Source organism: Lactuca serriola, chromosome 8, assembly GCF_051521515.1.
Source record: "Lactuca serriola cultivar US96UC23 chromosome 8, Lser_US96UC23_V15, whole genome shotgun sequence".
Classification (NCBI taxonomy): Eukaryota; Viridiplantae; Streptophyta; class Magnoliopsida; order Asterales; family Asteraceae; genus Lactuca; species Lactuca serriola.
The window spans coordinates 7871782-7888382 of NC_136415.1; the positions used below are offsets into that span (position 1 = coordinate 7871782).

General features: G+C 41.9%; 1 pseudogene across 1 annotated transcript; it reads right to left on the reverse strand.

Moving 5' to 3' along the window:
* Positions 1–15483: 15483 nt before the first annotated feature.
* Positions 15484–16367, reverse strand: LOC145066614 (GABA transporter 1 pseudogene; annotated as a pseudogene). The gene is made up of 2 exons (XR_013688786.1): positions 16020–16367; positions 15484–15931 (listed from the first exon to the last, which is right to left on the reverse strand). The product of XR_013688786.1 is annotated as a GABA transporter 1 pseudogene (transcript).
* Between the last annotated feature and the right edge of the window lie 234 nt (positions 16368–16601).

The window sequence follows — 16601 nt, forward strand, 5'->3', positions numbered from 1 at the left end:
AGACCTTGATTTGCCCCTTTTCAGTGTATATTGTGTTTTAGATTCATAAAAATCCAATCTTGGACATTATAAGTGAACCATGCATGAGTTATGAGTTTCTTAAGGAAGGAAGTGGTGTGATTTGGGTGTTGGTGACCTTTATAGCCATGCAAAGGCTTAAATGTAACGTCCCAAAATTCAAGGCCAAAAATTTCATTTTTAAATAAGTTATTACATAATACCATCAGTATAAAAACATTCATTATAATATCTCGTGACAAACCAAAGTGTCGGTAATCAAAACATATCATCATAAAACGATATCAGAGTGTAATCCCAAAGATCTCATGTGCGGAAAACATAGTGTGATGCGCTGCGATCGAGCCGACTCCTTTCCTTGAAAACAAAATACCTGAACAAAACCTGAAAACTATAAGCACGAAGTTTAGTGAGTTCCCCAGATACCACATACCATACAAACCAACTGATCCATACATGCCATACATAGCCAAGAGCCATACATAACCAACATATCATAATCAAGTAAGGTGATATGTGCCAAACATAATCTTGCCAAGGTGCTATGTGCCAAACATAGTCCTGTGGTTATGCCACGGGCCGCACGTGGTCTTCCTGGTCAAGCCTGGGGCCACTCCCTGGGTCTTACAGACAAGTGCCAAGGGCCACCCCCCGGTCTTTCATGCAAGTATCACAAAGACAACTATACATACTACTCTACTAGGCTACTCCGCATATAGTGTGCCAGGAGCCACCTCCTGGTCTTCCATACACAATAGCATACACTGCGCCAGGAGCCACCTCCTGGTCCTCCTTACATATTGCCTAGGGCTAACCCCCAGGTCTTCCTATCATACATTATAACATACTGTGTGCCAGGAGCCGCCTTCGGGTCTTTCATGCATAATGCCTAGGGCTAACCCCCGGGTCTTCCTATTATACAAAACTACATGGGTCGGCATTGTGGCCGTAGACCCATACAAACAGTGAGGAGACTGACCTCGCACTGCAGAACTTTGCTGATAAACCTCTGGCTATTGACCGACAACTCTCTGAACCGCTGCCCCACTAGCTCCTCAAGCTACTAATATCAATATAACACTTAGTTTCAAACTGAACTCTAGAAGTCAAACTAAGTCAACTATGGTCAAAGTCAAAGTCCTGGTCAAAGTCAACCTTCCAGGTCAACCCTACTCGCCGAGTCTGCCTACTGACTCGCCGAGTTCATACGCTTAGAATCCTTTCATTCGCGACTCGACTCGCCGAGTCAGCCCATGACTCGCCGAGTCTACCTATTTCCGAGTCCTGTCATGTTTAACTCACCGAGTCCCCACTCAACTTACTGATTCGAGTCTTAACTCGAAGGGTTTGGGGTTTCATGACTTGACTCGCCAAGTCCAAGAACAGACTCACCGAGTCCAAGGCAATCTTCAACAGACTCCCCGAGTTGTTCATCCAACTCATCGAGTTCATCTCCATCTTCATACTATTCGCCGAGTCCACTCGAAGGACTCGCCGAGTCTATTCATTCCTTCATATATTAAGAGGCTTTTGAGTCATGCATGGACTCCAAACTATAGATCCACTCTTCTAAAGCCTATTCCTCACGTAAAGTGGCAAACTTTACGTGTAGCTAAGGAGATCTAGGCTCAAAACACTATAAACTAGGATTTAAGACAAAAAGGCTTAACAATCAACCCATAGACTGATGCTTTATGATTCTCTAGGCCAAGATACACTTAGATCTGAAGTAGCAACTTCAGATCTGGGCTTCTAACTCGAAATGGTTCTTAAACTTGCCCTAAAAGCCCCAAATCTCAAGTTAAAGGTTGATCTATATGCAAAAGAGTGCAGGTAGCGACTCATTACCTTCAAATGCTCTGTAAAATCCCACAAACTCTGGATCTACTGTCAATCCTTGAATCCCCAATGGTTCCCTTCTTCCTTCAAATCACCCAAAATGGCAAGAAAGCTTGAATGTGCTACAATGGAGGCTTAGGGTTTCGTATTCAGGATAGGAGAGGCTATAAGGAACCCTAAGGGAGAGAATGAGATGCTTAAATAGTGTACAAAGTCCCGGATTTAGGGTTTCCCTCTTCAGACTGGACTCGTCGAGTCCTCTTTGCCGACTCGCCGAGTCGGTTACTTAATCGATCCCCCGGATCCCGCTTCGACTCGTCGAGTTGACCCTTTGACTTAGGGTTTTCTTTCCCTTCTTGGCCTTTCTGATTTGGGGTGTTACATTAAAGTCACCAACTTTATGGATTGAGATGCTTTAGAGTGACCAGATCTGGGATTTGAGCTCATGTATTAACCGACTTTATGGATTGGAGGGGTAGAATGGTCTTTTACCCTTCTGGGTGATTATATAGGAAGGGACTAGTCTAGCCTTTGAGGGCCGTTTATAATTAGAAGTGAATTCTGTATGTGTTTAGGCAGAGGCTAGATCAGTGTTCCGAGTTTGAGATCGTCTGAGTTTACCCGAGGTAAGTCTTTTCACTATACATTACCTAGGGTGGTATCTATGTGTGACCAGAGGGTCTTATGTGCTTGCTTGAGTTATGCATGATTGTGTGATATGTACTGTATGTTATATTATTTGTTGCTTAGACCGGACCGGAGGGTCCAACGAACCATGAGACCAGAGGGTTCTCAATCAGACCGGACTGGAGGGTCCAACGAGCTAGACCGAACCAGAGGGTCCAACGAGCTACGGGACTGGAGGGTCCCGCTGAGACACATACACCGGAGGGTCTTTCATGGTACAACCTCGAGTGGCGAATTGTTGCATGTGGTATTTTGGGGAACTCACTAAGCATTTGTGCTTACCGTGTTATGTGTTATGTGTTTCAGGTACCTCAGAGGATCGCGGGAAGGCACCGACGTGATTGTACACACACTTTTGATTTGGAGTTGTATTTGTGGATCCTGGAATTGAACAATTGTTTTGAAAACTTGTTAATTGGTTTTGGAGATTTTAATGATGAGACATATGTTTTATGAATATTAAAAATGAAAATTTTGGTTTGAAATTTCTTGTCGTTACAAGTTGGTATCAGAGCCTTGGTTTGAGGGATTCGGATACGCCTTCGGGCATATCTGGAATCAAACTGCGGATTTGAGAAAAGTTATCAAAAAGAAACAATTTTTCTAAAAAGAGAAAAGGATTTCCAGAAAGAGCGGAAAAGAGCAGTGTGTACAATCAGCCAGCGCCCGAACGGTGATTTCCCAAAATACCCTTACGTTATGTTGTTATAATATGTGTTATGCATGCTAGAGTAGGCTAGGTAAATCATATCTTAGGACTAGGGTGGCCGGATATGTGATGCCTTAGCCTAGGAGTTTATGTTGCTGTGAGTTGCTTTGAGTGCATGTAGGTAGCATAGAGTAGCTTGTGAGAAGTCTGCTAGAGAGTAGGTTGAATTCAGGGGGTATAGAGTACTTGTGAATTGGGATCCTAGGAGGAGGACTTGGTGTGGATACAGATATGGTGTGGAAGGTAGTATTGGGGTTGTACTACTGAAAGCACCGGATCGGTAAGCATTCCAAGTAAGAATCCTTAGGGTGCTAAGGAACAAGTAGGAACGGTTGATCGAGTACGAGTGATCTCGGTCGAGTCTCTGATTATTTTATGCAGTATTTCAAAGGCATCATGGTGGGAACATGCCACAACCCAGGAGGCAGTGGTACTAGTGATGAGGAGATTCGTAGGTTGATTCACGAGGAGGTGGCTGCGGCCATTCGAGCTGAGATACCAGAGATGTTTGGGTCTATCTAGACCACGCTGATTGAGACATTCGACGAGCGATATGCTGCTCTGACCGAGGTTGCTGCTGCTGCAGCCATTGCAGCTGTTGCCGCTACTTGGCCGCGGGGGTGACTCGTTGCTGTACCGAGAGTTCAGCAACACGAAGCCACCAGAGTTTGACGGGATGCAGGACCCGATTGCTGCTATGAGATGGATCTCTGACATTGAGGGGTGTTTCTACACTTGTTCTGCCCGGAACATTTGAGGGTACGGTTCGTACTGAGCCAGCTTCGCTTGAGAGCGAAGGACTAGTGGAAATTTGTGACAACTGACTTTTCTAATGTAGAGCTGACCACGGTGACTTGGGACAGGTTCACCGCTGTGTTTCGAGATGAGTATGTTCCCCCGGTGGAGAGGGAGCGATTGGCCCAGGAGTTCTTGTCCCTCAAGCAGGGGACTGAGTCTGTGACTGTGATCACACGGATGTTTCATGAGAGGGCGTTATTTTGCCCTCAGCACATGTCTACTGAGCAGGAACGTATGAGTTGATATCTAAGCATACTGAGGAGAGACATTCATGAGTTCGTGGCAAACTCATCATACTGGACATTTGCTGAGCTCCAGGCAAATGCTCGGAAGGGGGAGATTGAGCTAGAGACTCGGGACAGGGAGGAGGTGGAGTCTCAGAGGAGGGATAGGCGCAAGCAGGCAAAGCCCGCTGATTCGGGATTGGGAGGTCAGAAGGGCCGCACTTATGGGAAGTGCGGAAAGAGCCATGATGGGACGTGCAGTTCAGGTGTGTGTTACAAGTGCGGGAAGGAGGGGCATATCGAGAGGGATTGCCCCAAGGGATTTTCGGTTTGCTTCCATTGCAACCAGATTAGCCATAGGAAGGCTGAGTGCCCGTAGTTGATTCAGGGATCAGCGCAGGGATTTGCGCCTTCTACCACTCGAGCTACAGAGAGTCGGCCCGTGAAGGCCGAGGCAGAGCCTTCCAGCTGACAACGGAGGAGGTCCGCGCGGCACCCGATGTTGTGGCTGGTATGTGATCTTTTGTTTATTCTTTTGTTTACATATGGTGCTTATATGTGATATGTTTAGGTACTTTTCTTGTGAATTTTGTACCTGCTTTGGTGCTATTTGACTCGGGTGCGAGTCGATCTTTCATATCGCTAGAATTTAGTCGTCATATCAGTAGCCGACGTGAGGCATTGAGTCGACCTTTGAGAGTCTCCATAGCTGATGAGCATGTTGTTTTTGCAACTGATGTGATCCGGGGATGTGTGCTTGAGATTTTTGGAGTCGAGTTCCCAATAGATTTGGTACCTATCGCGATGGGGGATGTCTTTGTCATCGTGGGCATGGATTGGTTGAACCAATTCAGAGCAATGATCGGCTGTGAGCGATAGCCTGTGACCATCCGAAACCCTAGTGGGGGAGTACTTTCAGTGTTCGACGAGGGTACCCGGTCTGGGTCAGCATTTTGTTCGGCTGCCAGAGCGAGGCAGATCTTGCAGCAGGGTTGCATGGGCTTTTTGGCGTATGTATCGGATACGCGGGATATTACGGAGAGACCGAGTTCTATCACTGAGGTTCCGGTAATTAGCAAGTTTCTGGACGTTTTCCCTGAGGAGTTACCGGGTGTGCCTCCTGAGAGGCAGGTGGAGTTTCGCATTGATTCACTTCCTGGGGCGGCACCTATCGCCAAGGCACCCTATCGCCTTGCGCCGCCAGAGATGCAGGAGTTATTCTCGCAGCTTCAGGAGCTGTTGGGTAAGGGATTTATCCGGTCAAGTAGGTCGCAGTGGGGAGCGCCGATCCTTTTTGTTAAGAAGAAGGATGGTTCACACCGGATGTGCATTGATTACTGGGAGTTGAATAAGTTGACGGTCAAGAACCTTTATCCATTGCCGAGGATCGACGATCTGTTCGATCAATTGCAGGGTGCATCTTGGTTCTCCAAGATCGATTTGAGGTCTGGTTATCATCAGATGAGAGTTCGTGAGGAAGATATTCTGATGACAACATTTAGAACTCTTTATGGGCATTACGAGTTCGTGGTGATGCCCTTCGGGCTCACCAATGCACCAGCAGCGTTCATGGATCTCATGAACCCAATATGCAGACCTATGTTGGATCGTTCGGTGATCGTGTTCATTGACAATATTTTAGTGTATTCGAGGTCTAGAGAGCAGCATGATGAGCATTTGAGAGAGGTTCTCGGAGTATTGAGATCAGAGAGTCTATATGCCAAATTCTCTAAGTGTGATTTCTAGTTATGAGAGGTCCAGTTCTTCGGACACCTCGTTAATCCGAATGTAATTTTGGTCGACCCGGTCAAAACTGAGGCGGTTATGAGTTGGGAGGTGCCGAGACCCCCCACCAAGATCAGGAGTTTTCTGGGGTTAGCCGGCTACTACCGGAGGTTTATTAGGGATTTCTCCAAGATTGTTGTTCCTCTCACCAAGTTGACCCAGAAGGGTGTTGCTTTTGTTTGGGGTCCCGAACAGCAGACCTCGTTTGAGACTCTTTGCCAGAGTATCCCACCCATGATAGCATATGCGTCGAGGCAGCTGAAGCCTCGTTTTAGGTGTGGTGCTTATGCAGAGGGGGCACATGATAGCATATGCGTCGAGGCAGCTGAAGCCTCATGAGACGAGGTATCCCACCCACGATTTAGAGTTGGGGCAGTGGTCTTCGTCCTCGAGATCTGGCGCCATCACTTGTATGGGGTTCGGTGTACCATTTACATGGACCACAAGAGCTTGAAGTATTTGATGGATCAGCCTAACCTGAATATGTGCTAGGGGAGATGGTTGGACGTCGTAAAAGATTACGATTGTGAGATTCTGTACCACCCGGACAAGGCTAACGTGGTAGCCAATGCCTTGAGCCGCAAGGCGGAGAGTGCCCCGATTCGGGATTTATGCATGAGGATGACTGTGATGACTCTGGTGTTGGATACCATTTGAGAGGCCCAGGCAGAGGCCGTGAGACCAGAGAACCGCAAGAAGGAGCGGGTGATTGGTGTGACAACCCAAAAATTTCCGTTAGTCTTAACGTCGAAATTAAGTACCTCAAAAATCAACCAAATATATCCCAAAAATATTTTTGACCGGATTTAAACCCTTTGGAATATTTTAAATAATATTCGTTAAGCTAACCAAAATTAAGGAGGTATAAATTTTAAAATTTGTCGTGTTTAACGGTAATCGTGAAAAACCCCGTTCGCGGTTGGTGTCGGGTGAACCCCCAACCAGGCCATAAACTCCACCCTATATAAGGGTTGAGTGGGTTTCATCCCACACTTTTCCCCACCTTAGACACTTTCTCTCTCTACAAATCGGGTTTTGGTCAAAAATCGCCCGTTCAAGCTTCAAATCGGTAAGTTAACCTTCCTAGCTTGTTGTTTATCTCATCTAGCTTGCAAATTCGTGGCTTAAACATCCAAAAACCCCAAGAATAAGAGTTTACTGTCTTGGGAGCATCCCAAAACCGTAAACACCTTGAAAGAGGGTTTTGGTGCCTAAAAACCCTTCCAAACCACTTCTAATGCTTAGCAATGACTTAGAGGCTTGCATGAAAGGACTTAGAACACCAAAATCGTAACAAATGGGGAGTAAACATGAGTTTACGGTCTAAGAACATTCTTAGACTGTAAACCCATCTTCAAGGTCCATAAACACCTTTTTGGGTGTTAAACTACCCCTCAAACACCTCCAAAAGCTTCCATGAGTGCCTAGAGCCTTGTAATCCTTCATTTGATGCACCAAAACACATGATTCATGGACTAACATGAGTTTACTACCGTAAAATCATGTGTTTAAGGTAGTAAAATCCCCAAGAACATCTTCATAGACCGTAAATACCTTTCCAAGGTGTTTAAGTGCCTTTAACACTTTCCTATGCTCATATAAGTGACTAGAACCTTGCGTGCATGAGTTAGAACCACCAAACAACAAAAGAAATGGACAAACATGAGTTTACAACTGTAAAACCATGTGTTTACGGCCGTAAACTCCTCAAGGAGTGGTCAATGAACCGTAAACTCCCTATTGTGTCCATTTTGAGCCCAAATCACTTCCTTAGCCCTTGATTCGACTCTAGCATGATTCTATGAGTGAGATAAGACCTTGAAGCATCAAATAACACACCACCCATGATTTTACGGCTGTAAACTCATGGGGATATGGTCTTAGGGCCGTAAACTCTATAAAGAGTTTACTCTTGAAGAGTAAACTCCCTATCTAGGCCATACACTCCCCTATTTGCAACCCAATAGCCCCTAGCACTGGACCAAAGTGTTTTCCGCATATTAGGATGCATTTACGTGTTTAATTAGTATTATAATTACTAATTGTATGTAAACATATGTCATCATATGTTAATAGGTCACTAAGTGTGTTCAAGTCTTCACTTGACACCGAGCACCCAACCGACACCTCCGCCCGATCCACTTACAACAGGTCAGTTCATACCCCTGAATTAACCTTTTAAATGTTTTTACATGCTTTTATGGGGGGGGGGGGGGGAAATACAAGTTAAAACATGCCAGTTATCATATCAATCATATGTGATTAATAACCCGCATGCACAAGGATTTATCACACTTTCAGTTGTTTTACCAAGTATAATACCATAGATGGTTTTCCAAAACGTTTTTACTTGTTTAAATCTTTTCTCAAATTATCTCTCGCGCTGTATGTTTTACTTTTAAACCAGTTACAGCAGGGTTTTTAAACAAAGGTTTTCTTTACTTATATTGTGTTGTCAAATTATATTCAAAACGTGTTTATGAACGGTTTTCAAAGCTTGTTTTACATAACTATATCAAGTCGTAAATTCTTATTTTTAAAGGTTTTCCAAAAGTTTTACCAAATTTTTCTTCTATACTTCTATACTTCTGCTTCGTTAAATGCATGCCTGTACTTGTATAGTTATATAAATAATCTTTAAAATACTTAGGAAGGCTAGTTCGCCCTATTTCCTTTTCCTCGTTTGGATGTGGTCTGGTGGGTATCGGATATCCATCCGAAGGTCGTTTAATCATTAATTATATATCATGTATACATGTATAGTCATAAAGGTTTCCATCGGCTAGTTCATGTTCCTTGGGTAGCAAGGGCATCCTCCCACTCGTCACTCATAGATCAGAGATACTAGTAACTATTATAGGAATAGTTAGGAAGCTCTATTTACTCTTTCTAGTACAGGAATTCCACAGGAGTCAGTTCATACGCGAGTCTATATCATTTCTCCAGCCCTCTAATAGAATTCAGATTACGAGATGCATCTTCAAGACACGGATCTCCCCGTCTTCGAGTTGGTAACCAGAGTCTCCTGTAGGGAGAGCGGGTATTTTGTGTATAGATATATACGGGACTGACACTCCTGCACCCTGACTGCTAGCTATAGCCCACGGCCTACCAAGCCAAGGGGTGACAAATGTCACATTTATTCCGACGCTTGCAGGGCGTCAAGTACTCTAGTGTCAATCAGTATGGTTACGGGTATCTCCATGTTTACCTTATAATTCATGGCCTTAAGGTAATGAGAATCAACATTGTATTCTTGAAACAACACTCTTAGGAATACTCTTTGTTTTAGACCTTGCTAGATGTATTGTTCAAGTGATACTGTTTGGGGTCTGTGTTTCTTTATTTTAGACCTTGCTAGCTGTATCGTTCATTTGATACTGTATGGGATCTGTGTTTCTTTGTTTTAGACCTTGCTAGCCGTATCGTATATTTGATACCGTCTGGGGTTTATGTTTCCTTTTGTTAGACTGAGTCCGGCGTATCATTCATTCGATACTCTCCTGGAGTCTATGATTTCTTTTGCCTTAGTCAGCAATGTTTTCTGCTGAGGCATATGTTATTTTCCCCTAGTATTTTACTAGTGATATTCTCCTACTTTCTTTAAAGTCAAATACCGTATTTTGGTAATGATAGTATTTCGGGGAAAATTTCTCTTTAAAACATAACACTGTCGAGTCTTGGTAGAAGACTGCTTTTAATTAGAGAATATAGGATTTTCTGGAAAGGACGCTAATACACCGTAGATTCTAAACTACTACTTTTTATAAAGTTATTTTTAATAAAATGCTTACTTACACAAATGACACTAAATACTTATGAACTCACCAACATTTATAAAAATGCTGATACTCGCTTTCAAAATAACTTGTATTCTCAGGTCAGCGATAGACAGGTACATCCCATGAGCTTTTGGCGAAGTCAGTCTAGAACCGAGCTGCATCTATACTAGTTTCTGTATTACTTTAATGTGTCTATGAAATGTAACTTATGTAAAACTATTACTATTAATGCAATGGTTGTCGTACTTTGATTACTATACTGCATATGTTGTGATACTTGACATGACGTCATCCACCCCAGAACGTTTTCACCGTTCCGGTTTTGGGGTGTGACAATTGGGCAGGTATCCGAGTTTGTGACGGATAGCCGGGGACTTATGACCTTTCGAGGTCGGGTTTGGGTGCCTTATACGGGCAGATCTCGTAGCATTTTGATGGAGGAGGCGCATAGATCGAGATTTTCGATCCATCTCGGGGCCACTAAGATGTATTTGGATCTGAAGAGAGACTATTGGTGGCCCTGTATGAAGAGGGATGTAGCATGGGTAGTAGAGAGGTGCCTGACCTGCCGCTGGGTCAAGGCTGAGCACAAGCGTCCTCATGGTCCATTGCAGCCTTTGGAGATTCCCTAGTGGAAGTCGGAGCATATCTCGATGGACTTTATCACCAAATTGCCAAGGACGGCGCGTGGAGTTGATGCAATCTGTGTGATCGTGGATCGGTTGATGAAGAGTACTCACTTCCTTGCTATTAGTGAGAGCTCTTCTGCTGAGAGGATGGCAGAGATTTATGTGCGAGAGGTGGTAGCTCAGCATGGAGTGCCGACGTCCATAGTTTCGGATCGGGATGTGCGTTTTACTTCCAGATTCTGGAAGAAGTTCCATGAGGAATTGGGAATGCCATTGCATTTTAGTACCGCCTACCACCCACAGACAGACGGACAGAGTGAGTGGACGATTCAGACGCTCGAGGACATGCTTCGGGCATGCGTTATGGATTTCGGTGGGAGTTGGGACTCATACCTACCTTTGGATGAGTTTTCCTACAACAACAGCCATCACTCGAGCATTGGTATGCCTCCCTTTGAGCTTCTTTATGGGAGGAGGTTTCGTACTCCCATTTGCTGGGGAGAGGTGGGGCAGAGAGTTATAAGCGGCACCGAGATAGTGTTGAAGACGAACGAGCAGATTTAGCAGGTCCGACAGAGGTTGCAAACGAACCAGAGCTGTCAGAAAAGTTACGCAGACAGACGACGATTCGAGCTTGAGTTCCAGGTCAGAGATTTTATGCTTCTGAAAGTTTCTCCGTGGAAAGGAGTAATTCGGTTTAGGAAGCGGGGCAAGTTGGGGCCTCGATATATTGGACCTTTTAGGGTGATTGTCAGGGTAGACAAGGTAGCATATCAGCTGGAGTTACCTAAGGAGTTGAGCCAGATCCATAGCACCTTCCACGTGTCCCAGTTGTGGAAGTGTATGGTTGATGAGATGGCAGTAGTTCCATTAGAAAACATTCAGGTGGATGCGAGCCTGAATTACATCGAGAGGCCGATCGCAACCCTATATTGGAAAGTGAAGGCTCTGAGGAACAAGGACGTGCCTCTGGTTCACGTCCAGTGGCAAAATCGGAGGGGATCTGATTTGACTTGGGAACCGGAATCGGAGATGCAGGAGCAGTACCCCGAGTTATATGCGGAGCAAGACTTCGAGGGCAAAGTCTGATTCTAGTAGGGGAGAACTGTAACATCCCGAAATCAGGTATATCTCCTTGGCCCTTCTTTTTCCCTAATTTGTCAAATGTAGTCCTTCAAATAATTTTATGGCAATTGGGTACGTTGGGCGTATTGGAGGGTACGTTGGGCGTACCATAGTGTACACTGCGCATACTAGGTTCAGATTGAAACCCTAATTATGGGGGTGAGCCCTATAAAAGGAACATATTGACCTCACTTTTAGCCACCATTTCCAGAGAGTGAAACCCTAAGAGTGCCAAATCCTCGTTCTAGAGCTTGTGTGTGTGTGTTGGAGATTGATAGTGTTCTTGTGCGCCTTTGAAGAGAAGAAGGTGCCATTGAAGAAGCTAGAGTTGGAGTGCAAGCTTTGGATCTTAGCTTTTCAGAGGTTGGAGCATCAATTGGAGGCAAAAAGCTCAAAGTTTTCTTAACATTTTCGGATTTGTGCATTATCGGCCATTTCTAGGGTTTTTGTCCCAAAGGTGGAGACCTTATGAGTAAAGGAGCTCCATAGACCTCGATCTGCCCCTTTTCAGTGTATATTGTGTTTTAGATCCATAAAAATCCAATCTTAGACGTTATAAGTGAACAATGCATGAGTTGTGACTTTCTTAAGGAAGGAAGTGGTGTGATTTGGGTGTTGGTAACCTCTACAACCATGCAAAGGCTTAAAGTCACCGACTTTATGGATTAAGATGCTTTAGAGTGACTAGATCTGGGATTCGAGCTCTTGTCTTAACCGATTAAGAGCAAAATCATGGAGTTGGTGAAACTGGGGCGTACGTTGGGCGTAATCCCAGTACGCGTAGCGTAGGGGTCGAGTGTCCTCGATTCTGTATAGCATCCGACTATCCGAGTACGCCCATCGTACAGAGCTTGTACGCACCGCGTACTCCTTAGGGTTGACTTTCGTTGACTTTTAGGGTTTAGTCAACAAGTGGACCTTTGGACCATTGGAGGGGTAGAATGGTCTTTTACCCTTCTGAGTGATTATAGGAAGGGACTAGTCTAGCCTTCAAGAGCCGTTTATAATTAGAAGTGAATTATGTATGTGTTTAGGCGGAGGCTAGATCAGTGATTCGAGTTCGAGATCGTCCGAGTTTACCCGAGGTGAGTCTTCTCACTATACATTACCTAGGGTGGTATTTATGTGTGACCAGAGGGTCTTATGTGCTTGCTTGAGATATGCATGATTGTGTGATATGTACTATATACTATATTGTTTGTTGCTTAGACCAGATCGGAGGGTCCAACGAACCATGAGACCAGAGGGTTCTCAATCAGACCGGACTGGAGGGTCCAACGAGCTAGGCCGGACCAGAGGGTCCAACGAGATACGGGACTGGAGGGTCCCGCTGAGACACATAGACCGGAGGGTCTTTCAGGGTACAGCCTCGAGTGGCGAATTGTTGCATGTGGTATTTTGGGGAACTCACTAAACATTCGTGCTTACCGTGTTATGAGTTATGTGTTTCAGGTACCTCAGAGGATTGCGGGAAGGCACCAGCATGATTGTATACACACTTTTGATTTGGAGCTGTATTTGTGGATTCTGGAATTGAACAATTGTTTTGAAAACTTGTTAATTGGTTTTGGAGATTTTAATGATGATACATATGTTTTATGAATATTAAAAATGAAAAATTTGGTTTAAAATTTCTTGTTGTTACAATAGGAAGACGACAAAAATTCTACAAACCCTAATGTGGGTTAAGATTTTCATTCCATTGAGATGAATAAGGGAATTAGCGAAAATCAAGCAACGAGCAAGGAAGAATAAAATCCTTAGCACCCCATTTATAGACTTAAATCCTCATCTAAGTTTCATCTTCCATCCCATGTGGGATGTAGTGAATTTCGATTTCACCTTCCATCCCATGTGAGATGGAGTGAATTACGAATTCCAGGTGATTTTTTTCACTATACTACGTGTTATAGTATATATACTTTGTATGATAAGAGGTAGATGTATGGGTAAAAGGTGATTATTCGGGTAGTCTAGAATTGTTTATGAATGTGGATTGTCGATTGGTTGATATGTTGATATGTTATGTTCAGGGGTTAATGTTGGAAGGGTACGAGAGCTATAAGCATATAATACTCTTTATTAAGGGGTTGATGGTGGAACAACAAAGGAGTAGTGAGTCTGTGTTGATTACAGAACGACACGAAAGCCGTGAGCCCTTGTTATATAAAACTGCAGAAGTTTATGAGCGTAGAATATGAGCCGTGAGCCCTTGTTGTATAAAACTATAAAAGTTTATGAATGCCACCACAATCACCGCCACCATCAACCACCACGACATATAACTTATAAAACAAAGTAAATTTAAGTAAAAAAATAAGGAGAATTATGTCATTTTATGTTATTCCAATTGCATTTCCTTCCATCCAAACATAATATGAAATTAGATTTCAATTTCATTTCCTACCAACCAAACAAACTATGGAATTGGATTACAATTCCCGACATATCCAATTCCTTGACATATTCTCTTCTTTCGTAAACATTATGTGAACCAAACGGTCACCTTGTTTTCCGAAAAACTTGTATAAAATATTCTCATTTTAGTTTATTTTCACAATGTTTGAGATAAATGTTAAGTTTTTGTGATTTAAATTCTTTTATTAGAATAGCTAATATTGTCTTAAACGACGAAACTGATAAATTTCATAATTGTTTATTGAACAATGCCAAAAAAATAAACTTTAAATACTATTCATGTAATTGAGAACTTCTTGGTAAATAAATGAAATCGTTACGTAAAACTCAATAAAAATTTCCAAATCTTTTACATAAAATAATTATATCATAATCTCTAAATATTATTAAAACTCAATAAAAATTTCCAAATCTTTTACATAAAATAAGTATATCATAATCTCTAAATATTATTAAAAGAGAAACATTATGACATTATCTTAAATAATCTGGATCCTTGATTGTATTTCAATTTTATTTTTTCTACCATTAGATCAAATTGCTGACATCATCTTCCCCGTATTGAATGTATTTAATTCCAATAAATGCTTTCCAATCGTCAAACAATAACTTACATTCGTTGAAATGAAATGTATTAATTCCAATAAAAGCTTTCCATATTTTAAATTTTAAATTTCTGGTTATGAAGATTTTAATATGATTAATTTTAAAAACATATTACTAACAAATCATTTCAATCAAGGCATTAATATCAACCATTACTATAAATCCGTTTATATTAGTAAACCATTAATATAAAATTTATTTTTATTAGGAAATAATTAATACCGAAAAATCATATATCAAATTATCACATAGATATCTGATTCATCCTTGAATCCGCAACTCACACTTATTTTCAATCATTTCTTTTCTTCAAACTTTCTCCTACAACATCATTATTATTGCTTATAACTTCTATCACCATTCTCTGCTTCAAACATTCGCTCTTGTGCACTAGAAGGTCAGTACCTTCTTTCGCTTTTTATATTTTTTTCGATTATTTTTTTGATCCTATATCAAATGTATGTATTCACATAGTTCGATTTTCTTTGTCACAAATTACATGAAATTAGTTAACTACTTTTCTGAAACTTTTCAAATAAACAGGAAAAGATATTACGTACCTTTAACAAAACATAAATTAACTATCTTGGGAACTGACATTAATAACAAAAATGTTACTTTTATATATTAGAGAGACAAAACTGCAAAATTGGTCCATGTGGTATTCAAAAAACTGTGGAGAAGGTCCAAAAAGTTTTCAACTTGCATGGATGGTCCAAAATCAAGATTTTCCTTTGGTTTTGGTCCTGAAATTAAGAAACTTTTGTAGTTTTGGTCCATGGAACACTTGAATTGACTGTTTTGCCCTTTAAATTCCTTTTTTGTATTATTTTTAACATTTTCTATTTTGTAAATATTAATAAAAAAAAGCAATTATGCTGGTCCACCCCATAACTCCACCCATCACACACACTTTCTCTCTATCTATCTATCACTCTCTCTCTCTCTCTCTCTAAACACCAACCATTTCATCTTCTCCGATAAACTCCCCCACCTCCAGTTGTTGGCCCTGTTGATGCAACACCAATCAGAGTATTCACCCAAAAACCTACCCCTTTTTAATTTGGAAGGTTTAAACGTCAAGTTATAAAACAACATAGGCAAAATGAAATCCAAAAGTATGCATCCAAATGCTCCAAACAATGCCATTATATCTCCAAAAAACGGCAAAATTGTATCCAAAGTTGTCGCAATAATCACAGATAATGATCTTGATATCAATCAAGGCAAAAAGTTTCTTACAGAAAGTTGACCCTTCCCAAGATCTACAAATTTACGTTCAAAAATCACGTTTGATGGTTGCAAGTAAACCTGCATCAACAGAAGTTATTAAGATCTAACTTTTTGTTCAAAAGTACAAGTGATTATAGCATAACAACAGGTCTAATGGAGAACTTACCAATGTACAAGCTGCAACTTGCAAAATAGTGAAGGAGTTTGTCATAAGAAGAAACCATTTGGGCAACAATGGGTTTGAACCCACCATAAAATTTTGAAGAACAGATCTCTATACTATGTTACAGAATGCCCAATACCCAGAAATCCCAACGCCGAAATAGTTTGAGATCACAAACGTGTAACACAACAGTAGCCCTTTGAACATTTTGCCCTTCTCCGGCGCTGCTATTGTCGCATGTTCTAACATAAAATATGAATTATTAGTGTTGAAATTGTAGGGATTGATGAGAAGCATATACCGAAAAAAGGAATATACAAACAAATACATGTATTTTCGGGATGATTCCATTTCTGTAAGTCGTACAGATGATCGAAATCGCATTGAAAAATCCAAAAACTCGGTTTATTCCAACTCTGGTCAAGGAATTGCACTTCAGACGTGCTTTCTTCGAATCCTCTGCAAAAAGTTATTTGTTATAAACATCAATGGAGAACACGAGAAGCAAATAAAATGAGATGCATGGTTAAGGTTTAGGGTTTCCTACCATTGTAAATGGCGCCAACAGTTGTGCAAGTACAGTAA